Here is a 24,190-nt window from a genome sequence, read left to right as displayed (position 1 = left end):
CACCGTATCTCCCCACCGTTGCCCTAGAGCTTTTTGGTCTAAACTCCACTCGCCGTGTTTGGAGGAAGAAGAAGGATGAGTACAACCCCAAAAACACCATCCCAACCGTGAAGCATGGGAGGTGGAAACATCATTCTTTGGGGATGCTTTTCTGCAAAGGGGACAGGACGACTGCACCGTATTGAGGGGAGGATGGATGGGGCCATGTATCTCGAGATCTTTGCCAACAACCTCCTTCCCTCAGTAAGAGCATTGAAGATGGGTCGTGGCTGGGTCTTCCAGCATGACAACGACCCGAAACACACAGCCAGGGCAACTAAGGAGTGGCTCCGTAAGAAGCATCTCAAGGTCCTGGAGTGGCCTAGCCAGTCTCCAGACCTGAACCCAATAGAAAATCTTTGGAGGGAGCTGAAAGTCCGTATTGCCCAGCGACAGCCCCGAAACCTGAAGGATATGGAGAAGTTCTGTATGGAGGAGTGGGCCAAAATCCCTGCTGCAGTGTGTGCAAACCTGGTCAAGACCTACAGGAAACGTATGATCTCTGTAATTGCAAACAAAGGTTTCTGTACCAAATATTAAGTTCTGCTTTTTTTATGTATCAAATACTTATGTCATGCAATAAAATGCTAATTAATTACTTAAAAATCATACAATGTGATTTTCTGGATTTTTGTTTTAGATTCCGTCTCTCACAGTTGAAGTGTACCTATGATAAAAATTACAGACATCTACATGCTTTGTAAGTAGGAAAACCTGCAAAATCGGCAGTGTACCAAATACTTGTTCTCCCCACTGTATATATATTATATAGCTAATAGCTAATAGCGTCCTAGTTATATATATATTGGTCATTCCCAAAGCCAACACCTCCTTTGGCCGCCATTCCTTCCAGTTCTCTGCTTCCAATGACTGGAACGAATTGCAAAAATCTCTGAAGCTGGAGACTCTTATCTCCCTCAATAACTTTAAGCATCAGTTGTCAGAGCACCTTACCGATCACTGCACCTGTACACAGCCCATCTGAAATTAGCCCACCCAACTACCTCATCCCTATGTTGTTATTTATTTTGCTCTTTTGCACCCCAGGATCTCTATTTGCACATAATCTCTTGCACATCTAGCATTCCAGTGTTAATACTATTGTAATTATTCTGCACTATAGCCTATTTATTGCCTTACCTCCATAACTTGCTACATTTGCACACACTGTATATATATTTTCTGTTGTATTTTTGACTTTATGTTTTTTACCCCATATGTAACTCTGTGTTGTTTTTATTGCACTGCTTTGCTTTATCTTGGCCAGGTCGCAGTTGTAAATGAGAACCTGTTCTCAACTGGCTTACCTGGTTAAATAAAGGTGAAATAAAATAAAAATAAAAAAATTATATAGCTAATAGAGTCCTAGTTATATATATATATTATATAGCTAATAGAGTTCTAGTTATATATATTATATATAGAGTCCTAGTTATATATATATTTTATATATATAGAGTCCTAGTTATATATATATATTATATAGCTAATAGAGTCCTAGTTATATATATATATATTATATAGCTAATAGAGTCCTAGTTATATATATATATATATATATATATATATATATATATATAATATAGCTAATAGAGTCCTAGTTATATATATATATTATATAGCTAATAGAGTCCTAGTTATATATATATTATATAGCTAATAGAGTCCTAGTTATATATATATATATTATATAGCTAATAGAGTTCTAGTTATATATATATTATATAGCTAATAGAGTTCTAGTTATATATATATATATTATATATAGAGTCCTAGTTATATATATATATTATATATATAGAGTCCTAGTTATATATATATATTATATAGCTAATAGAGTCCTAGTTATATATATATATATATTATATAGCTAATAGAGTCCTAGTTATATATATATATTATATAGCTAATAGAGTCCTAGTTATATATATATACATTTACATTTACATTTTAGTCATTTAGCAGACGCTCTTATCCAGAGCGGCTTACAGGAGCAATTAGGGTTAAGTGCCTTGCTCAAGGGCACATTTACGTCATTTAGCAGACGCTCTTGTCCAGAGCGACTCACAAATTGATGCATTCACCCTATAACCAGTGGGATAACCACTTTACAAAATTTTTTTTTGGGGGGTAGAAGGATTACTTTATCCTATCCCAGGTATTCCTTAAAGAGGTGGGGTTTCAAATGTCTCTGGAAGGTGGTGAGTGACTCCACTGTGGGGGGGGGGGAGGGGGTAGAAGGATTACTTTATCCTATCCCAGGTATTCCTTAAAGAGGTGGGGTTTCAAATGTCTCTGGAAGGTGGTGAGTGACTCCACTGTGGGGGGGGGGGTAGAAGGATTACTTTATCCTATCCCAGGTATTCCTTAAAGAGGTGGGGTTTCAAATGTCTCCGGAAGGTGGTGAGTGACTCCACTGTGGGGGGGGGGGGGGTAGAAGGATTACTTTATCCTATCCCAGGTATTCCTTAAAGAGGTGGGGTTTCAAATGTCTCTGGAAGGTGGTGAGTGACTCCGCTGTGGGGGGGTAGAAGGATTACTTTATCCTATCCCAGGTATTCCTTAAAGAGGTGGGGTTTCAAATGTCTCCGGAAGGTGGTGAGCGACTCCGCTGTGTGTGTGTGGGGGGGGGGGGTAGAAGGATTGCTTTATCCTATCCCAGGTATTCCTTAAAGAGGTGGGGTTTCAAATGTCTCCGGAAGGTGGTGAGTGACTCCGCTGTCCTGGCGTCGTGAGGGAGCTTGTTCCACCATTGGGGTGCCAGAGCAGCGAACAGTTTTGACTGGGCTGAGCGGGAACTATGCTTCCGCAGAGGAAGGGGAGCCAGCAGGCCAGAGGTGGATGAACGCAATGCCCTCGTTTGGGTGTAGGGACTGATCAGAGCCCGAAGGTACAGAGGTGCCGTTCCCCTCGCTGCTCCAAAGGCAAGCACCATGGTCTTGTAACGGATGCGAGCTTCAACTGGAAGCCAGTGGAGTGTGCGGAAGAGGGGGGTGACGTGAGAGAACTTGGGAAGGTTGAACACCAGACGGGCTGCGGCATTCTGGATGAGTTGTAGGGGTTTAATGGCACAGGCAGGGAGCCCAGCCAACAGCGAGTTGCAGTAATCCAGACGGGAGATGACAAGTGCCTGGATTAGGACCTGTGCCGCTTCCTGTGTAAGGCAGGGTCGTACTCTCTGAATGTTGTAGAGCATGAACCTGCAGGAGCGGGTCACCGCCTTGATGTTAGCGGAGAACGACAGGGTGTTGTCCAGGGTCACGCCAAGGCTCTTCGCACTCTGGGAGGAGGACACAACGGAGTTGTCAACCGTGATGGCGAGATCATGGAACGGGCAGTCCTTCCCCGGGAGGAAGAGCAGCTCCGTCTTGCCAGGGTTCAGCTTGAGGTGGTGATCCGTCATCCATACTTATATGTCTGCCAGACATGCAGAGATGCGATTCGCCACCTGGTTATCAGAAGGGGGAAAGGAGAAGATTAGTTGTGTATCGTCAGCGTAGCAATGATAGGAGAGGCCGTGTGAGGATATGACAGAGCCAAGTGACTTGGTGTATAGGGAGAAAAGGAGAGGGCCTAGAACAGAGCCCTGGGGGACACCAGTGGTGAGAGCACGTGGTGCGGAGACAGCTTCTCGCCACGCCACTTGGTAGGAGCGACCGGTCAGGTAGGACGCAATCCAGGAGTGAGCCGCGCCGGAGATGCCCAGCTCGGAGAGGGTGGAGAGGAGGATCTGATGGTTCACAGTATCAAAGGCAGCAGACAGGTCTAGAAGGACAAGAGCAGAGGAGAGAGAGTTAGCTTTAGCAGTGCGGAGAGCCTCCGTGACACAGAGAAGAGCAGTCTCAGTTGAATGACCAGTCCTGAAACCTGATTGGTTTGGATCAAGAAGGTCATTCTGAGAGAGATAGCAAGAGAGTTGGCTAAAGACGGCACGCTCAATAGTTTTGGAAAGGAAAGAAAGAAGGGATACTGGTCTGTAGTTGTTGACATCAGTGGGGTCGAGTGTTGGTTTTTTGAGAAGGGGAGCAACTCTCGCTCTCTTGAAGACGGAAGGGACATGGCCAGCGGTCAAGGATGAGTTGATCAGCGAGGTGAGGTAGGGGAGAAGGTCACCGGAGATGGTCTGGAGAAGAGAGGAGGGGATGGGGTCAAGCGGGCAGGTTGTTGGGCGGCCTGCAGTCACAAGTCGCAGGATTTTATCTGGAGAGAGAGGGGAGAAAGAAGTCAAAGCATAGGGTAGGGCAGTGTGAGCAGGACCAGCAGTGTTATTAGACTTAACAAATGAGGATCGGATGTCGTCAACCTTCTTTTCAAAGTGGTTGACGAAGTCATCCACAGAGAGAGGAGGGGGGGGGGGGGGGGTTCAGGAGGGAGGAAAATGTGGCAAAGAGCTTCCTAGGGTTAGAGGCAGATGCTTGGAATTTAGAGTGGTAGAAGGTGGCCTTAGCAGCAGAAACAGATGAAGAAAATGTAGAGAGGAGGGAGTGAAAAGATGCCAGGTCGGCAGGGAGTTTAGTTTTCTTCCATTTCCGCTCCGCTGCCCGGAGCTCTGTTCTGTGAGCTCGCAATGAGTCATCAAGCCACGGAGCTGGAGGGGAGGACCGAGCCGGCCGGGAGGATAGGGGACACAGAGAGTCAAAGGATGCAGAAAGGGAGGAGAGGAGGGTTGAGGAGGCAGAATCAGGAGATTGGAGGGAGAAGGATTGAGCAGAGGGAAGAGATGATAGGATGGAAGAGGAGAGAGTAGTGGGAGAGAGAGAGCGAAGGTTGCGGCGGCGCATTACCATCTGTGTAGGGGCAGAGTGAGTAGTGTGGGAGGAGAGCGAGAGAGAAAAGGAAACAAAGTAGTGGTCGGAGACAAGGAGGGGAGTTGCAGTGAGATTAGTAGAGGAGCAGCATCTAGTGAAGATGAGGTCAAGCGTATTGCCTGCCTTGTGAGTAGGGGGGGACGGTGAGAGGGTGAGGTCAAAAGAGGAGAGGAGTGGAAAGAAGGAGGCAGAGAGAAATGAGTCAAATGTAGACGTAGGGAGGTTGAAATCCCCCAGAACTGTGAGGGGTGAGCCATCCTCAGGAAAGGAGCTTATCAAGGCGTCAAGCTCATTGATGAACTCTCCAAGGGAACCTGGAGGGCGATAGATGACAAGGATATTAAGCTTAAATGGGCTAGTGACTGTGACAGCATGGAATTCAAATGAGGAGATAGACAGATGGGTTAGGGGAAAAATTGAGAATATCCACTTGGGAGATATGAGGATTCCTGTGCCACCACCCCGCTGACCAGATGCTCTCGGGGTATGCGAGAACACATGGTCAGATGAGGAGAGAGCAGTAGGAGTTTTTTCAGTGGTAATCCATGTTTCCGTCAGCGCCAAGAAGTCGAGGGATTGGAGGGTAGCATAGGCTGGGATGAAGTCTGCCTTGTTGGCAGCAGAACGGCAGTTCCAGAGGCTGCCTGAGACCTGGAACTCCAGGTGAGTGGTGCGTGCAGGGACCACCAGGTTAGAGAGGCAGCAGCCACGCGGTGTGAGGCGTTTGTGTAGCCTGTGCGGAGAGGAGAGAACAGGGATAGGCAGAGGCATAGTTGACAGGCTGCAGCAAATGGCTACAATAATGCAGAGGAGATCGGAATGAAATGAACTAAACATCTGGGAAAGGAGAGAGGGGGCCTCCCTCACCACAACTCCCAAATATAACTCTCCCAACTTCCACCTCAGAAACTATAATTGTTGTAAACTACAGCGGTTCAATGTTTTCTAGGAGTAGACTAACTCAGCTAGCTAACTAGGTGCAGCACGAACGGCACAAACACACAGAGAGAGCCAAACTAACGTTAACTAGTCACCCATGTCCTGAATTCCCTGAACGACTCGGGCTATCAATATGTAAAAAAAAAAAAAACACAGATGTAGGTTATGACTTACCCCTAGCAGCTACTGTTAGCTAGCCAAGTGCAAAGCTAGCCACTGAATTGACTCAGCCAGTTCGCGTCTGTTCGCTAGGTCGTTCCAGCTATTGTTTACTAGTAGCTATCCAGGTAGCAACAAGCTAGCTAAATTTCAAGCACAGTAGCCACTTGCTACCTAACGTTAACGGTTCAGACATGAGGTTAGAAAACAGCTGAATGGTAGGCAATTATTGTATGTAATCATTGTAGGCAGCCAGCTGGCGTAACCACAGGCACTCCCAGGCGTGAAATAACAATACCGTTGCTAATAGCTACTCGCCAGCTAGTCCAGGTGGAGGGTTAGCCAGCTAGCTTCGTGCTACGCCCGGCGCCGCCGAATACAATACTAACCTACAATAATTACATACAACAACCCACGATAACTACCAACAATACCTAACTACAATCTAAATACATATGTAGGTTATGACTTACCCCTAGCAGCTACTGTTAGCTTGCCAAGTGCAAAGCTAGCCACTGAATTGACTCAGCCATATATAACTAGAGAGTCCTAGTTATATATATATATATTATATAGAGAGTCCTAGTTATATATATATATATTATATATAGAGTCCTAGTTATATATATATATATTATATAGCTAATAGAGTCCTAGTTATATATATATATTATATATAGAGAGTCCTAGTTATATATATATATTATATATAGAGAGTCCTAGTTATATATATATATATATATTATATATAGAGTCCTAGTTATATATATATATTATATAGCTAATAGAGTCCTAGTTATATATATATTATATAGCTAATAGAGTCCTAGTTATATATATATTATATAGCTAATAGAGTCCTAGTTATATATATATTATATAGCTAATAGAGTCCTAGTTATATATATATATATTATATAGCTAATAGAGTCCTAGTTATATATATATTATATAGCTAATAGAGTCCTAGTTATATATATATATTATATAGCTAATAGAGTCCTAGTTATATATATATTATATAGCTAATAGAGTCCTAGTTATATATATATTATATATAGAGAGTCCTAGTTATATATATATTATATAGCTAATAGAGTCCTAGTTATATATATATATTATATAGCTAATAGAGTCCTAGTTATATATATATATTATATAGCTAATAGAGTCATAGTTATATATATATATATTATATAGCTAATAGAGTCCTAGTTATATATATATTATATAGCTAATAGAGTCCTAGTTATATATATATATATTATATAGCTAATAGAGTCCTCGTTATATATATATATATATTATATAGCTAATAGAGTCCTAGTTATATATATATTATATAGCTAATAGAGTCCTAGTTATATATATATTATATAGCTAATAGAGTCCTAGTTATATATATATTATATAGAGAGTCCTAGTTATATATATATATTATATAGCTAATAGAGTCCTAGTTATATATATATTATATAGCTAATAGAGTCCTAGTTATATATATATATATATATATATATATATATATATATATTGTATAGCTAATAGAGTCCTAGTTATATATATATTATATAGCTAATAGAGTCCTAGTTATATATATATATATATATATATATATATATATATATATACAGTGGGGAGAACAAGTATTTGATACACTGCCGATTTTGCAGGTTTTCCTACTTACAAAGCATGTAGAGGTCTGTCATTTTTATCATAGGTACATTTCAACTGTGAGAGACGGAATCTAAAACAAAAATCCAGAAAATCACATTGTATGATTTTTAAGTAATTAATTTGCATTTTATTGCATGACATAAGTATTTGATCACCTACCAACCAGTAAGAATTCCGGCTCTCACAGACCTGTTACTTCTTCTTTAAGAATCCCTCCTGTTCTCCACTCATTACTTGTATTAACTGCACCTGTTTGAACTCGTTACCTGTATAAAAGACACCTGTCCACACACTCAATCAAACAGACTCCAACCTCTCCACAATGGCCAAGACCAGAGAGCTGTGTAAGGACATCAGGGATAACATTGTAGACCTGCACAAGGTTGGGATGGGCTACAGGACAATAGGCAAGCAGCTTGGTGAGAAGGCAACAACTTTTGGCGCAATTATTAGAAAATGGAAGAAGTTCAAGATGACGGTCAATCACCCTCGGTCTGGGGCTCCATGCAAGATCTCACCTCGTGGGGCATCAATGATCATGAGGAAGGTGAGGGATCAGCCCAGAACTACACGGCAGGACCTGGTCAATGACCTGAAGAGAGCTGGGACCACAGTCTCAAAGAAAACCATTAGTAACACACTACGCCGTCATGGATTAAAATCCTGCAGCGCACGCAAGGTCCCCCTGCTCAAGCCAGCGCATGTCCAGGCCCGTCTGAAGTTTGCCAATGACCATCTGGATGATCCAGAGGAGGAATGGGAGAAGGTCATGTGGTCTGATGAGACAAAAAAAGAGCTTTTTGGTCTAAACTCCACTCGCCGTGTTTGGAGGAAGAAGAAGGATGAGTACAACCCCAAGAACACCATCCCAACCGTTTAGCATGGAGATGGAAACATCATTCTTTGGGGATGCTTTTCTGCAAAGGGGACAGGACGACTGCACCGTATTGAGGGGAGGATGGATGGGGCCATGTATCGCAAGATCTTGGCCAACAACCTCCTTCCCTCAGTAAGAGCATTGAAGATGGGTTGTGGCTGGGTCTTCCAGCATGACAACGACCCGAAACACACAGCCAGGGCAACTAAGGAGTGGCTCCGTAAGAAGCATCTCAAGGTCCTGGAGTGGCCTAGCCAGTCTCCAGACCTGAACCCAATAGAACATCTTTGGAGGGAGCTGAAAGTCCGTTTTGCCCAGCGACAGCCCCGAAACCTGAAGGATCTGGAGAAGGTCTGTATGGAGGAGTGGGCCAAAATCCCTGCTGCAGTGTGTGCAAACCTGGTCAAGACCTACAGGAAACTGTAATTGCAAACAAAGGTTTCTGTACCAAATATTAAGTTCTGCTTTTCTGATGTATCAAATACTTATGTCATGCAATAAAATGCAAATTAATTACTTAAAAATCATACAATGTGATTTTCTGGATTTTTGTTTTAGATTCCGTCTCTCACAGTTGAAGTGTACCTATGATAGAAATTACAGACCTCTACATGCTTTGTAAGTAGGAAAACCTGCAAAATCGGCAGTGTATCAAATACTTGTTCTCCCCACTGTATATATATTATATAGCTAATAGAGTCCTAGTTATATATATATTATATAGCTAATAGAGTCCTAGTTATATATATATATATTATATAGCTAATAGAGTCCTAGTTATATATATATTATAGCTAATAGAGTCCTAGTTATATATATATTATATAGCTAATAGAGTCCTAGTTATATATATATTATATAGCTAATAGAGTCCTAGTTATATATATATATATTATATAGCTAATAGAGTCCTAGTTATATATATATTATATAGCTAATAGAGTCCTAGTTATATATATATATATATATTATATAGCTAATAGAGTCCTAGTTATATATATTATATATAGAGTCCTAGTTATATATATATTATATAGCTAATAGAGTCCTAGTTATATATATATTATATAGCTAATAGAGTCCTAGTTATATATATATTATATAGCTAATAGAGTCCTAGTTATATATATATTATATAGCTAATAGAGTCCTAGTTATATATATATATTTTATATAGCTAATAGAGTCCTAGTTATATATATATTATATAGCTAATAGAGTCCTAGTTATATATATATATATATTATATAGCTAATAGAGCCCTAGTTATATATATATATTATATAGCTAATAGAGTCCTAGTTATATATATATTATATATAGAGAGTCCTAGTTATATATATATTATATAGCTAATAGAGTCCTAGTTATATATATATATATTATATAGCTAATAGAGTCCTAGTTATATATATATTATATAGCTAATAGAGTCCTAGTTATATATATATTATATATAGAGAGTCCTAGTTATATATATATTATATAGCTAATAGTCCTAGTTATATATATATTATATAACTAATAGAGTCCTAGTTATATATATATTATATAGCTAATAGAGTCCTAGTTATATATATATTATAGCTAATAGAGTCCTAGTTATATATATATTATATAGCTAATAGAGTCCTAGTTATATATATATATTATGTAGCTAATAGAGTCCTAGTTATATATATATTATATAGCTAATATAGTCCTAGTTATATATATATTATATAGCTAATAGAGTCCTAGTTACATATATATATTATATAGCTAATAGAGTCCTAGTTACATATATATATTATATAGCTAATAGAGTCCTAGTTATATATATATTATATAGCTAATAGAGTCCTAGTTATATATATATAATATAGCTAATAGAGTCCTAGTTATATATATATATATATATTATATAGCTAATAGAGTCCTAGTTATATATATATATTATATAGCTAATAGAGTCCTAGTTATATATATATTATATAGCTAATAGAGTCCTAGTTATATATATATATTATATAGCTAATAGAGTCCTAGTTATATATATATATATTATATAGCTAATAGAGTCCTAGTTATATATATATATATTATATAGCTAATAGAGTCCTAGTTATATATATATTATATAGCTAATAGAGTCCTAGTTATATATATATATATATTATATAGCTAATAGAGTCCTAGTTATATATATATTATATAGCTAATAGAGTCCTAGTTATATATATATATTATATAGCTAATAGAGTCCTAGTTATATATATATATTATATAGCTAATAGAGTCCTAGTTATATATATATATTATATAGCTAATAGAGTTCTAGTTATATATATATTATATAGCTAATAGAGTCCTAGTTATATATATATTATATAGCTAATAGAGTCCTAGTTATATATATATTATATAGCTAAAAGAGTCCTAGTTATATATATATATATATTATATAGCTAATAGAGTCCTAGTTATATATATATATTATATATATAGAGACCTAGTTATATACAGTGGGGAGAACAAGTATTTGATATATAGAGAGTCCTAGTTATATATATATATATATTATATAGCTAATAGAGTCCTAGTTATATATATATTATATAGCTAATAGAGTCCTAGTTATATATATATTATATAGCTAATAGAGTCCTTGTGTCAGTTGGTGTGAGGGAGGTTTGAATGATGCTACTGACCCAGAAGTTGACAGAAAAGTGTGTTTCCAGACAAAGTTTATTTTTCATTTATTTAATTAATTAGCTAGCAATATTATATTGAGGCATACAAAGAGAAGCAAGTGTTGATTGATTAGTGCATATTTTTAATGAATGCGGATTTTAAACAAACGTATCTACTACACATCTTGCATTTAAGGCAATTTCTTATTGATTCCATCAGTCAAACAAACAGATACAGTTGAAGTCGGAAGTTTACATACACCTTAGCCAAATACATTTAAACTCTGTTTTTCACAATTCCTGACATTTAATCCTAGTAAAAAATCCCTGTCTTAGGTCAATTAGGATCACCACTTTATTTTAAGAATGTGAAATGTCAAAATAATAGTAGAGAGAATGATTTATTTCAGCTTTTATTTCTTTCATTACATTCCCAGTGGGTCAGAAGTTGACATACACTCAATTAGTATTTGGTAGCATTGCCGTTAAATTGTTTAACTTGGGTCAAACGTTTCGGGTAGCCTTCCACAAGCTTCCCACAATAAGTTGGGTGAATTTTGGCCCCTTCCTCCTGACAGAGCTGGTGTAACTGAGTCAGGTTTGTAGGCCTCCTTGCTCGCACACGCTTTTTCAGTTCTGCCCACAAATGTTCTATAGGATTGAGGTCAGGACTTTGTGATGGCCACTCCAATACCTTGACTTTGTTGTCTTTAAGCCATTTTGCCACAACTTTGGAAGTATGCTTGGGGTCATTGTCCATTTGGAAGACCCATTTGTGACCAAGCTTTAACTTCCTGACTGAAGTTCAATATATCCACATAATTTTCCTTCCTCATGATGCCATCTATTTTGTGAAGTGCACCGGTCCCTCCTGCAGCAAAGCACCCCCACACAAGATGCTGCCACCCCCGTGCTTCACGTTTGGGATGGTGTTCTTCGGCTTGCAAGTTCCCCCTTTTTCCTCCAAACATAACAATGGTCATTATGGCAAAACAGTTCTATTTTTGTTTCATCAGACCAGAGGACATTTCTCCAAAAAGTACGATCTTTGTCCCCATGTGCAGTTGCAAACCGTAGTCTGGCTTTTTTATGGCGGTTTTGGAGCAGTGGCTTCTTCCTTGCTGAGCGGCCTTTAAGGTTATGTCGATATAGGACTTGTTTTAGTGTGGATATAGATACTTTTGTCCCAGTTTCCTCCAGCATCTTCACAAGGTCGTTTGCTGTTGTTCTGGGATTGATTTGCACTTTTCGTTCCAAAGTTTGTTCATCTCTGGGAGACAGAACGCGTCTCCTTCCTGAGCGGTATGACGGCTGCATGGTCCCATGGTGTTTATACTTGCATACTATTGTTTGTACAGATGAACGTGGTACCTTCAGGCGTTTGGAAATTGCTCTCAAGGATGAACCAGACTTGTGGAGGTCTACAATTTGTTTTCTGAGGTCTTGGCTGATTTATTTTGATTTTCCCATGATGTCAAGCAAAGAGGCACTGAGTTTGAAGGTAGGCCTTGAAATACATCCACAGGTACACCTCCAATTGACTCAAATGATGTCAATTAGCCTATCAGAAGCTTCTAAAGCCATGACATCATTTTCTGGAATTTTCCAAGCTGTTTAAAAGGCACAGTCAACTTAATGTATGTAAACTTCTGACCCACTGGAATTGTGATACAGTGAATTATAAGTTAAATAATCTGTCTGTAATCAATTGTTGGAAAAATTACTTGTGTCATGCACAAAGTAGATGTCCTAACCAACTTGCCAAAACTATAGTTTGTTAACAAGAAATGTGTGGAGTGGTTGAAAAACGAGTTTTAATATAATATATAATATGGCATTTAGCAGACGCTTTTATCCAAAGCGACTTACAGTCATGCGTGCATACATTATTTTATTTTTTTGTGTATGGGTGGTCCCGGGGATCGAACCCACTACCTTGGCGTTACAAGCGTCGTGCTCTACCAGCTGAGCTACAGAGGACCACAACCTTAATGACTCCAACCTAAGTGTAGATAAACTTCCGACTTCAACTGTAGTATTAAAAAATATATAATGAACAGACTAGGTCTATACTGCTCCTACATGGTGTTACAATACATAGTGTAGATGCACGCAGAGTGGACAAAACATTAAAAACACTTTCCTAATTTTGAGTTAGAGATCACTTTCTTTACCGGTTCTGTTTCTGTTCCTCAATAATTTCTTTCTTCTGCAGTTTTCTGTTCTGTTCACTGAACTGGTTCCAACTCCTGGGGTCATTGTTAAGACATTGTGTTCTCTCATGCCTGTTCAGGTTCCCTAACTGGGTAAAACCCTTTCCACACTGGGAACATTGGAAAGGCTTCTCTCCTGTGTGTATTCTTTTATGGTCCTTCAGATTCCCTAACCGTGTAAAACCCTTTCCACATTGGGAGCATTGGAAAGGCTTCTCTCCTGTGTGTAATTTCTTATGTTTTTTTAGGTTCCCTAACTTGGTAAAATCCTTTCCACACAGAGAGCAATGGTAAGATGTCTCCCCTGTGTGTGTCCTTTCATGCTCCTTCAGGCTCCCGAACCGTGTAAAACTCTTTCCACACTGGGAGCATTGGAAAGGCTTCTCTCCTGTGTGTGTTCTCTCATGCTTTTTCAGGTTCCCTAACAGGGTAAAACCCTTTCCACACTGGGAGCACTGGAAAGGCTTCTCTCCTGTGTGTACTATTGTATGTTCTTTCAGGCTCCCTAACTGGGAAAAACTCTTTCCACACTGGGAACATTGGAAAGACTTCTCTCCTGTGTGTATTCTCTCATGCCTTTTCAGGTTCCCTAACTGGGTAAAACCCTTCCCACACTGGGAACATTGAAAAGGCTTCTCTCCTGTGTGCATTATTTTATGGTCCTTCAGATTCCCTAATCGTGTAAAACTCTTTCCACACTGGGAACATTGGAAAGGCTTCTCTCCAGTGTGTATTCTTTTATGGTCCTTCAGATTCCCTAACCGTGTAAAATTCTTTCCACACTGGGAGCATTGGAAAGGCTTCTCTCCTGTGTGTAATTTCTTATGTTTTTTTAGGTTCCCTAACTTGGTAAAATCCTTTCCACACAGAGAGCAATGGTAAGATGTCTCCCCTGTGTGTGTCCTTTCATGCACCTTCAGGCTCCCTAACCGTGTAAAACTGTTTCCACACTGGGAGCATTGGAAAGGCTTCTCTCCTGTGTGTGTTCTCTCATGCTTTTTCAAGTTCCCTAACAGAATAAAACCCTTTCCACACAGGGAGCATTGGAAAGGCTTCTCTCCTGTGTGTATTATTTTGTGTTCTTTCAGGCTCCCTAACCGTGTAAAACTCTTTCCACACTGGGAACATTGGAAAGACTTCTCTCCTGTGTGCATTCTCTCATGTCTTTTCAAGTTCCCTAACTGGGTAAAACCGTTTCCACACTGGGAGCATTGGAAAGGCTTCTCTCCTGTGTGTATTCTGTTATGGTCCTTCAGATTCCCTAACCGTGTAAAACCCTTTCCACACTGGGAGCATTGGAAAGGCTTCTCTCCTGTGTGTAATTTTGTATGTTTCTTTAGGTTCCCTAGCTTGGTAAAATCCTTTCCACACAGAGAGCAGTGGTAAGGCTTTTCTCCTGTGTGTTTTATATCATGGATTTTCAGTTTCCATAACCACTTAAAACTCTTATTACACTGAGAACAGTGGTGGCGTCTCGCTGGTTTGGGCGTCTCAGGGTCTGGTTCCGCTGAAGGACTCTTCCCGCTGTCAGAGGGAGAGTCAGGTCTCTCTCCTGTCAAAGACAAACAGAGTATTTAGTTAAACAGAGAGCTGAATGATAAATCTGTCTTCCTACCAGGTTTAATCCGGACTAGATTATAAAACTGGATTCTTGGATTCTGATTTGTTAATAGCCGTTAGTAAGTGGCGGTTTTGTCGCAAAACTAAGACCGTCGCCGAAAACAAAGACGATTCTGCCGAGGAAGGAAAGAGAGGAAGGCTTCACACCACTCTCTCACTTGAGTATCTTACCTAGTTATCTACAGATGATCTCATTTTGCTATTTTTGTAACTTTGTCAACTATGTGTGTGTTTTCTATACCTGTTGGCTCCTCCCCCTGTAGGCTTTACAGACGCTCCCCACCCCTTGGCTGCAACCCTTCTAATTTAGTGGACCCTGCCTGGAATTCCGGATCTCTGGCAGCGTTTGGAACTGCGGATCTTTGGTCAAGAACGCAGAGTTCATCTCAGCCTATGCTGCCCTTCAGTCCCTTGACTTTTTGACCCTGACGGAGACATGGATCACCCCAGAGGACACTGCTACTCCAGCTGCTCTTTCTTAATCTGACTACGTTTTCTCTCAGAGTCCAAGAGCATCTGGTCGTCGCGGTGGTTGCACGGGTCTACTCATTTCTCCTAAGTGGAGTTTCCCTTACGATGGCCTCTCCGTACTTGGCGACTTCAACCTCCCAACGTCTGCCTTCAATTAATTTATTTCCAACTCTCTCTTTTCCCTCCTTCCCTCTTTTGACCTCACCCTTTCCCAATCCCCTCCCAGTCACAAGGCAGGCAATACGCTTAACCTCATCTTTACTAGAGGCTGTTCTCCTACTAATCTCACTGCAATTCCCCTCCAGGTCTCTGATCACTACTTTGTTTCCTTTTCTGTCTCCCTTTCCTCCAACCCTAACCACTCAGCCCCTACCCAGATGGTAATGCGCCATCGCAATCTTCTCTCTCTCTCTCTCTCTCTCCCACTACTCTCTCCTCTTCTATCCTATCATCTCTCCCTTCTGCTAAATCCTTCTCCCTCCTGTCTCCTGATTCTGTCTCTTTGACCCTACTCTCCTCCCTTTCCGCATCCTATGACTCACACTGTCCCCTTTCCTCCCGGCCAGCTCGGCCCTCCCCTCCTGCTCCATGGCTGAGTGACTCATTGCGAGCTTACAGAACAGGAAGCTGAACAAAAATGGAGGAAAACTACATTTCCGGAGGTCCTATCATCCTTTCACTCTACTACCCTACACTTTGACCTCTTTCTCCGCTCTCCCTCCAGATTAAATCCTGAGACTAGAGAGGTCTGGCCGCCCGACAACCTGCCCGCTCGCCCCCATGCCCTCCTCCCTTCTACAGATCATCTCTGGAGACCTTCTCCCATTCCTCACTTCCCTCAACAACTCATCCCTGACCACTGGCTGTGTCCCCTCTGACTTAAAAAATCCCCAAGTTGCTCCCCTACTCAAGAAACAAACCCTCGATTCATCTGACGTCAAAAACTACAGACCTGTATCCCTTCTTTATTTTCTTTCCAAAACACTTGAGCGTGCTGTCTCTGATCAACTTTCTCGTTATCTCTCTCAGAACTATCTTCTTGACCCTAACCTGTCAGGCTTCAGACTGATCTTCCCTGTGTCACAGAGGCTCTCCGCACTGCCAAAGCTGACTCTCTCTCATCTGTTCTCATCCTCCTAGATTTATCCGCTGCCTTCGACACCGTGAACCATCAGATCCTCCTCTCCAGCCTCTCAGGGCTGGGTGTCTCAGGCTCTGCACACTCCTGGATTGCATCCTACCTGGCAGGCCGCTCCTACCAGGTGGCGTGGAGAGGATCTGTGTCTGCACCACGTACTCTCACTACTGGTGTCCCCCAGGGTTCGGTTCTAGGCCCTCTCCTCTTCTCTCTATACCCCAAGTCACTCGGCTCCGTCATATCCTCACATGGTCTCTCCTATCATTGCTATGCGGATGACACTCAACTACTTTTCTCCTTCCCCCGTTCTGACACCCAGGAGGCGACACACATCTCTGCGTGCCTGGCAGATTTCTGAACTTGGATGTCGGCCCACCACCTCAAGCTCAACCTCGACAAGACGGAGCTGCTCTTCCTCCCGGGGAAGGCCTGCCCGCTCAAAGACCTCTCCATCACGGTTGACAACTCCACAGTGTCGCCCTCCCAGGGTGTAAAGCACCTTGGTATGACCCTGGACAACACCCTGTCATTCTCTACAAACATCAAAGCAGTGAATTGCTCCTGCAGGTGGTTCATGCTCTACAACATCCGTAGAGTACGACCCTACCTCACACAGGAAGCGGCGCAGGTCGTAATCCAGGCACTTGTCCTCTCCCATCTGGACTACTGCAACTCGCTTGGCTGGGCTCCCTGCTTGTGCCATGAAACCCCTGCAACTTATCCAGAACACTGAAGCCCGCCTGGTTTTCAACCTTCCCAAGTTCTCTCATGTCACCCCGCTCCTCCGCACACTCCACTGGCTTCCAGTCGAAGCTCACATCCACTACAAGACCATGGTGCTTACCTACGGAACAGCAAGAGGAACTGCCCCTCCCTACCTTCAGGCTATGCTCAAACCCTACACCCCAACCAGAGCACTCCGTTCTGCCACCTCAGGTCTCTTGGCCCTCCCACCCCCCTAAGGGAGGGCAGCTCCCTGCTCAGCCCAGTCCAAGCTCATCTCTGTCCTGGCACCCCAATGGTGGGACCAGCTTCCCCCTGAAGCTAGGACAGCAGGGTCCCCCCAGCCCCATCTTCTGAAAACATCTGAAACGCTACCTCTTTAAACAGTATCTTAAATAATTATCCTCCTCACCTCGACCAAAAACAAAAACAATGCACTTACACTTGACCCCCACCCTTCTAGTACTGACTCTACTTTATAGAGGAAACATGCCCTTTCTATAACTGTGATATGTAGTTGTCCCACCTAGCTATCTTCAGATGCACTTTCTATAACTGTGATATGTAGTTGTCCCACCTAGCTATCTTCAGATGCACTTTCTATAACTGTGATATGTAGTTGTCCCACCTAGCTATCTTCAGATGCACTTTCTATAACTGTGATATGTAGTTGTCCCACCTAGCTATCTTCAGATGCACTTTCTATGGCTGTGATATGTAGTTGTCCCACCTAGCTATCTTCAGATGCACTTTCTATAACTGTGATATGTAGTTGTCCCACCTAGCTATCTTCAGATGCACTTTCTATGGCTGTGATATGTAGTTGTCCCACCTAGCTATCTTCAGATGCACTTTCTATAACTGTGATATGTAGTTGTCCCACCTAGCTATCTTCAGATGCCCTTTCTATAACTGTGATATGTAGTTGTCCCACCTAGCTATCTTCAGATGCACTTTCTATAACTGTGATATGTAGTTGTCCCACCTAGCTATCTTCAGATGCACTTTCTATAACTGTGATATGTAGTTGTCCCACCTAGCTATCTTCAGATGCACTTTCTATAACTGTGATATGTAGTTGTCCCACCTAGCTATCTTCAGATGCCCTTTCTATGGCTGTGATATGTAGTTGTCCCACCTAGCTATCTTCAGATGCACTTTCTATAACTGTGATATGTAGTTGTCCCACCTAGCTATCTTCAGATGAACGCACTGACTGTAAAATCTCTCTGGATAAGAGCGTCTGCTAAATGACTAAAAATTTAATCCCGGGTAAAGGACGTTAACAGTATTATTTGAATTACTCCTACACATCCACTGTCCCACAGCCAAGCCGGGCAATTCATAAACGAATCTCCACTGGAAAATAATAATCTAGACATTATTACCCCATGTTTCTAGTCTAGTTCTAAGTTCTGTTTCTAGTCTAAAATTTGGTTTGTAACAGAAGGGATTTCTGTACTATATAAATATCAATTGGAACCTGTTTTACCATCAATATCAATTGAACCCATGTTTCTAGTCTAGTCAGTTGGTTTGTAACAGAGGGGATTTATATAAACCTATCTGCCTCTGCAAGTGTTAGAAACATTTTGTATGAAAAATAAAATTTGTGTAGAACTTATTTAGGTGATTTAATATTGGATAGACGTTCATTAAAAAACATATTATTACTGTTTATTTCACCTTTTTTACCCTCATCATTTTAGTGCCTCTTTGGAGTTTGTTTTACCATCAATATCAATTGGAACCTGTTTTACCATCAATATCAATTAGAACCTGTTTTACCATCAATATCAATTGGAACCTGTTTTACCATCAATATCAATTGGAACCTGTTTTACCATCAATATCAATTGGAACCTGTTTTACCATCAATATCAATTGGAACCTGTTTTACCATCAATATCAATTGGAACCTGTTTTACCATCAATATCAATTAGAACCTGTTTTACCATCAATATCAATTGGAACCTGTTTTACCATCAATATCAATTGGAACCTGTTTTACCATCAATATATATTGGAACCTGTTTCACCATCAATATATATTGGAACCTGTTTCACCATCAATATATATTGGAACCTGTTTCACCATCAATATAAATTGGAACCTGTTTCACCATCAACATCAATTAGAACCTGTTTTACCATCAATAGGAACCTGTTTTACCATCAATATCAATTGGAACCTGTTTTACCATCAATATTAATTGGAACCTGTTTCACCATCAATATATATTGGAACCTGTTTCACCATCAATATAAATTGGAACCTGTTTCACCATCAACATCAATTAGAACCTGTTTTACCATCAATAGGAACCTGTTTTACCATCAATATCAATTGGAACCTGTTTTACCATCAATATTAATTGGAACCTGTTTCACCATCAATATCAATTGGAACCTGTTTTACCATCAATATCAATTGGAACCTGTTTTACCATCAATATCAATTGGAACCTGTTTTACCATCAATATCAATTGGAACCTGTTTCACCATCAATATCAATTAGAACCTGTTTTATCATCAATATCAATTAGAACCTGTTTTACCATCCATATCAATTGGAACCTGTTTTACCATCAATCAACGGAACCTGTTTTACCATCAATATCAAACGGAACCTATTTTACCATCAATATCAATTGGAACATGTTTTACCATCAATATCAATTGGAACATGTTTAACCATCAATATCAATTGGAACCTGTTTCACCATCAATATATATTGGAACCTGTTTCACCATCAATATCAATTAGAACCTGTTTCACCATCAATATAAATTGGAACCTGTTTCACCATCAACATCAATTAGAACCTGTTTTACCATCAATATCAATTAGAACCTGTTTTACCATCAATATCAATTAGAACCTGTTTTACCATCCATATCAATTGGAACCTGTTTTACCATCAATCAACGGAACCTGTTTTACCATCAATATCAATTGGAACCTGTTTTACCATCAATATCAACTGGAACCTGTTTTACCATCAATATCAATTGGAACCTGTTTTACCATCAATATCAATTGGAACCTGTTTTACCATCAATATCAATTAGAACCTGTTTTACCATCAATATCAACTGGAACCTGTTTTACCATCAATATCAATTGGAACCTGTTTTACCATCAATATCAATTGGAACCTGTTTTACCATCAATATCAATTGGAACCTGTTTCACCATCAATATCAATTGAAACCTGTTTTACCATCAATATCAACTGGAACCTGTTTTACCATCAATATCAATTAGAACCTGTTTTACCATCAATATCAATTGGAACCTGTTTTACCATCAATATCAATTGGAACCTGTTTTACCATCAATATCAATTGGAACCTGTTTTACCATCAATATCAATTGGAACCTGTTTTACCATCAATATCAATTGGAACCTGTTTTACCATCAATATCAATTGGAACCTGTTTTACCATCAATATCAAACGGAAACTGTTTTACCATCAATATCAACTGGAACCTGTTTTACCATCAATATCAAACGGAACCTATTTTACCATCAATATCAATTGGAACCTGTTTTACCATCAATATGAATTGGAACCTGTTTCACCATCAATATCAATTGGAACCTGTTTTACCATCAATATCAATTGGAACCTGTTTTACCATCAATATCAATTAGAACCTGTTTTACCATCAATATCAACTGGAACCTGTTTTACCATCAATATCAATTGGAACCTGTTTTACCATCAATATCAATTGGAACCTGTTTTACCATCAATATCAATTGGAACCTGTTTCACCATCAATATCAATTGGAACCTGTTTTACCATCAATATCAACTGGAACCTGTTTTACCATCAATATCAATTAGAACCTGTTTTACCATCAATATCAATTGGAACCTGTTTTACCATCAATATCAATTGGAACCTGTTTTACCATCAATATCAATTGGAACCTGTTTTACCATCAATATCAATTGGAACCTGTTTTACCATCAATATCAATTGGAACCTGTTTTACCATCAATATCAAACGGAACCTGTTTTACCATCAATATCAACTGGAACCTGTTTTACCATCAATATCAAACGGAACCTATTTTACCATCAATATCAATTGGAACATGTTTTACCATCAATATCAATTGGAACCTGTTTTACCATCAATATCAATTGGAACCTGTTTTACCATCAATATCAATTGGAACCTGTTTCACCATCAATATCAATTGGAACCTGTTTTACCATCAATATCAATTGGAACCTGTTTCACCATCAATATCAATAAGAACCTGCTTTATCATCAATATCAATTAGAACCTGTTTCACCATCAATATCAATTGGAACCTGTTTTACCATCAATATCAATTGGAACCTGTTTTACCATCAATATCAATTGGAACCTGTTTTACCATCAATATCAACTGGAACCTGTTTTACAATCAATGTCAATTGGAACCTGTTTCACCATCAATATCAATAGGAACCTGTTTTACCATCAATATCAATTAGAACCTGTTTTACCATCAATATCAATTGGAACCTGTTCTTACCATCAATATCAATTGGAACCTGTTCTACCATCAATATCAATTAGAACCTGTTTTACCATCAATATCAATTGGAACCTGTTTTACCATCAATATCAATTGGAACCTGTTTTACCATCAATATCAATTAGAACCTGTTTTACCATCAATAGGAACCTGTTTTACCATCAATATCAATTGGAACCTGTTTTACCATCAATATCAATTAGAACCTGTTTTACCATCAATATCAATTGGAACCTGTTTTACCATCAATATCAACTGGAACCTGTTTCACCATCAATATCAATTGGAACCTGTTTTACCATCAATATCAATTAGAACCTTTTTTACCATCAATATCAATTAGAACCTGTTTTACCATCAATAGGAACCTGTTTTACCATCAATATCAACTGGAACCTGTTTTACCATCAATATCAATTAGAACCTGTTTTACCATCAATATCAATAGGAACCTGTTTTACCATCAATATGAACCTGTTTTACCATCAATATCAACTGGAACCTGTTTTACCATCAATATCAATTAGAACCTGTTTTACCATCAATATCAACTGGAACCTGTTTTACCATCAATATCAATAGGAACCTGTTTTACCATCAATAGGAACCTATTTTACCATCAATATCAACTGGAACCTGTTTTACCATCAATATCAATTGGAACCTGTTTACCATCAATATCAATTGGAACCTGTTTTACCATCAATATCAATAGGAACCTGTTTTACCATCAATATCAATTGGAACCTGTTTTACCATCAATATCAATTGGAACCTGTTTTACCATCAATATCAATTGGAACCTGTTTTACCATCAATAGGAACCTGTTTTACCATCAATATCAATTGGAACCTGTTTTACCATCAATATAAATTGGAACCTGTTTTACCATCAATAGGAACCTGTTTTACCATCAATATCAATTGGATTTTTAGAACATTTAATCCAAATAATCCTTCCTTGTCTTGGTTCTGTCCTCTTTATCATTTGAAATCAGACATGAGTTGGCTGTAATATATGATATGGTATCATAGAGATTTCATCAGATCAGTCTGCCTAACTTATAACTGAAAAACTATGGACCTAACATCATTGATATTTAATCATCTTAAATCATGTTTTAAAAAAAATAATGATTTTGCATCATGGGATGTCGAGTATAGAGACTGCGCAAAGCACTACAGAGAGATATTCAGATGTTTAAAAACGTTGTGAAAAATAAAATGAAGCATTTGATCCATTAATATTTTGTTGACGCCTGCACGCTTTATCAATTCCTACAGTACAGAAACATATTCAGGTGTAGAATGACATTTTAAAACCACACATTAGTTCAACAACTGCAGAGTTTGTGCCCCTGTTTTTAAGATAGTACTCACTGTATTTACTGGTGTTAATCAGATCTCCAGTCTTCTGTTCTTCTTCCTCCTCATCCAATGTGACAGTAATCTCCCCTTCCTCCTTAACTTCAAAAACGTCTTCCTCTTCTTTCACTGTGACGGTCATCTCCTCCTCCTCCTTCATTCCAAAAACTGCATCTTCCTCTTTTACTCTGAACGCGTCTTCCTCTTCTTTCACTGTAACATCCTCCTCCTCTTTCACTCTGAACGCGTCTCCCTCTTCTTTTACTGTAACATCTTCCTCTTCTTTCACTCTGAACGCGTCTTCCTCTTCTTTCACTGTAACGTCTTTCTCTTCTTCTTTCACTAACAGCCTCACCCTCTACTTTTTTTTTTTTTTACTGTGACATCCTTCTCTTCTTTCGCGAGTTTTTTTTTCTCCATCCAGTAGACCTCTTCTTTAGCAGGGGGGGAGTAGTTTAGTGAGCTCCTGTCAGGGGTGTTAGCTAGCTACCTAACTAGCATTAGCAACTAGCTTAGTGTTACTGCTAACTTAACCAGCTAGCTTGATGACTAACACCGTAAATATGAAATGACACGGGGTGACAGCTAGACGTCGAGAAGTGTGTTTAAAACACAGTGGCTAATATATACGCCGAAAGCGTCTAAAGAGCTCCAATATTTCGGCTATGTTAGCTAGCAAGCTACCGAGGTGTCTGACTAGCTGTTGTTGTTGTTGAAGAAACGTCCCGTCCACTAGATTATACGTCACACTGGTAGCATCGCCTGAAAGACGCATATCGCCATCTGCCGACTGGAGTGGGAAACGCAGTTGAGAGAAAAGCGTTTTATTTCCATAGAAAAAGTTTCATTTAAATTTATTTAATTAAATCATATTATTGTATTGAGACGTACAAAGGAAAGCATATGTTCACTGATTGGTGCAGATTTGTAATGAGTGAGAATA

The 24,190-nt window shown here is 39.6% G+C and overlaps 1 pseudogene; it reads right to left on the bottom strand.

The window, feature by feature from the left end:
- The window catches only part of LOC121561845, a 57,094-nt pseudogene extending 33,181 nt beyond the window's left edge, over nt 1-23,913 (bottom strand).
- Nucleotides 23,914-24,190: the final 277 nt, after the last annotated feature.

The sequence above is a fragment of the Coregonus clupeaformis genome, unplaced genomic scaffold (assembly GCF_020615455.1).
Source record: "Coregonus clupeaformis isolate EN_2021a unplaced genomic scaffold, ASM2061545v1 scaf1118, whole genome shotgun sequence".
Lineage (NCBI taxonomy): Eukaryota > Metazoa > Chordata > Actinopteri > Salmoniformes > Salmonidae > Coregonus > Coregonus clupeaformis.
Note: the sequence above shows the minus strand (reverse complement) of the source record. Positions and strands in the feature narration are given on the sequence as shown.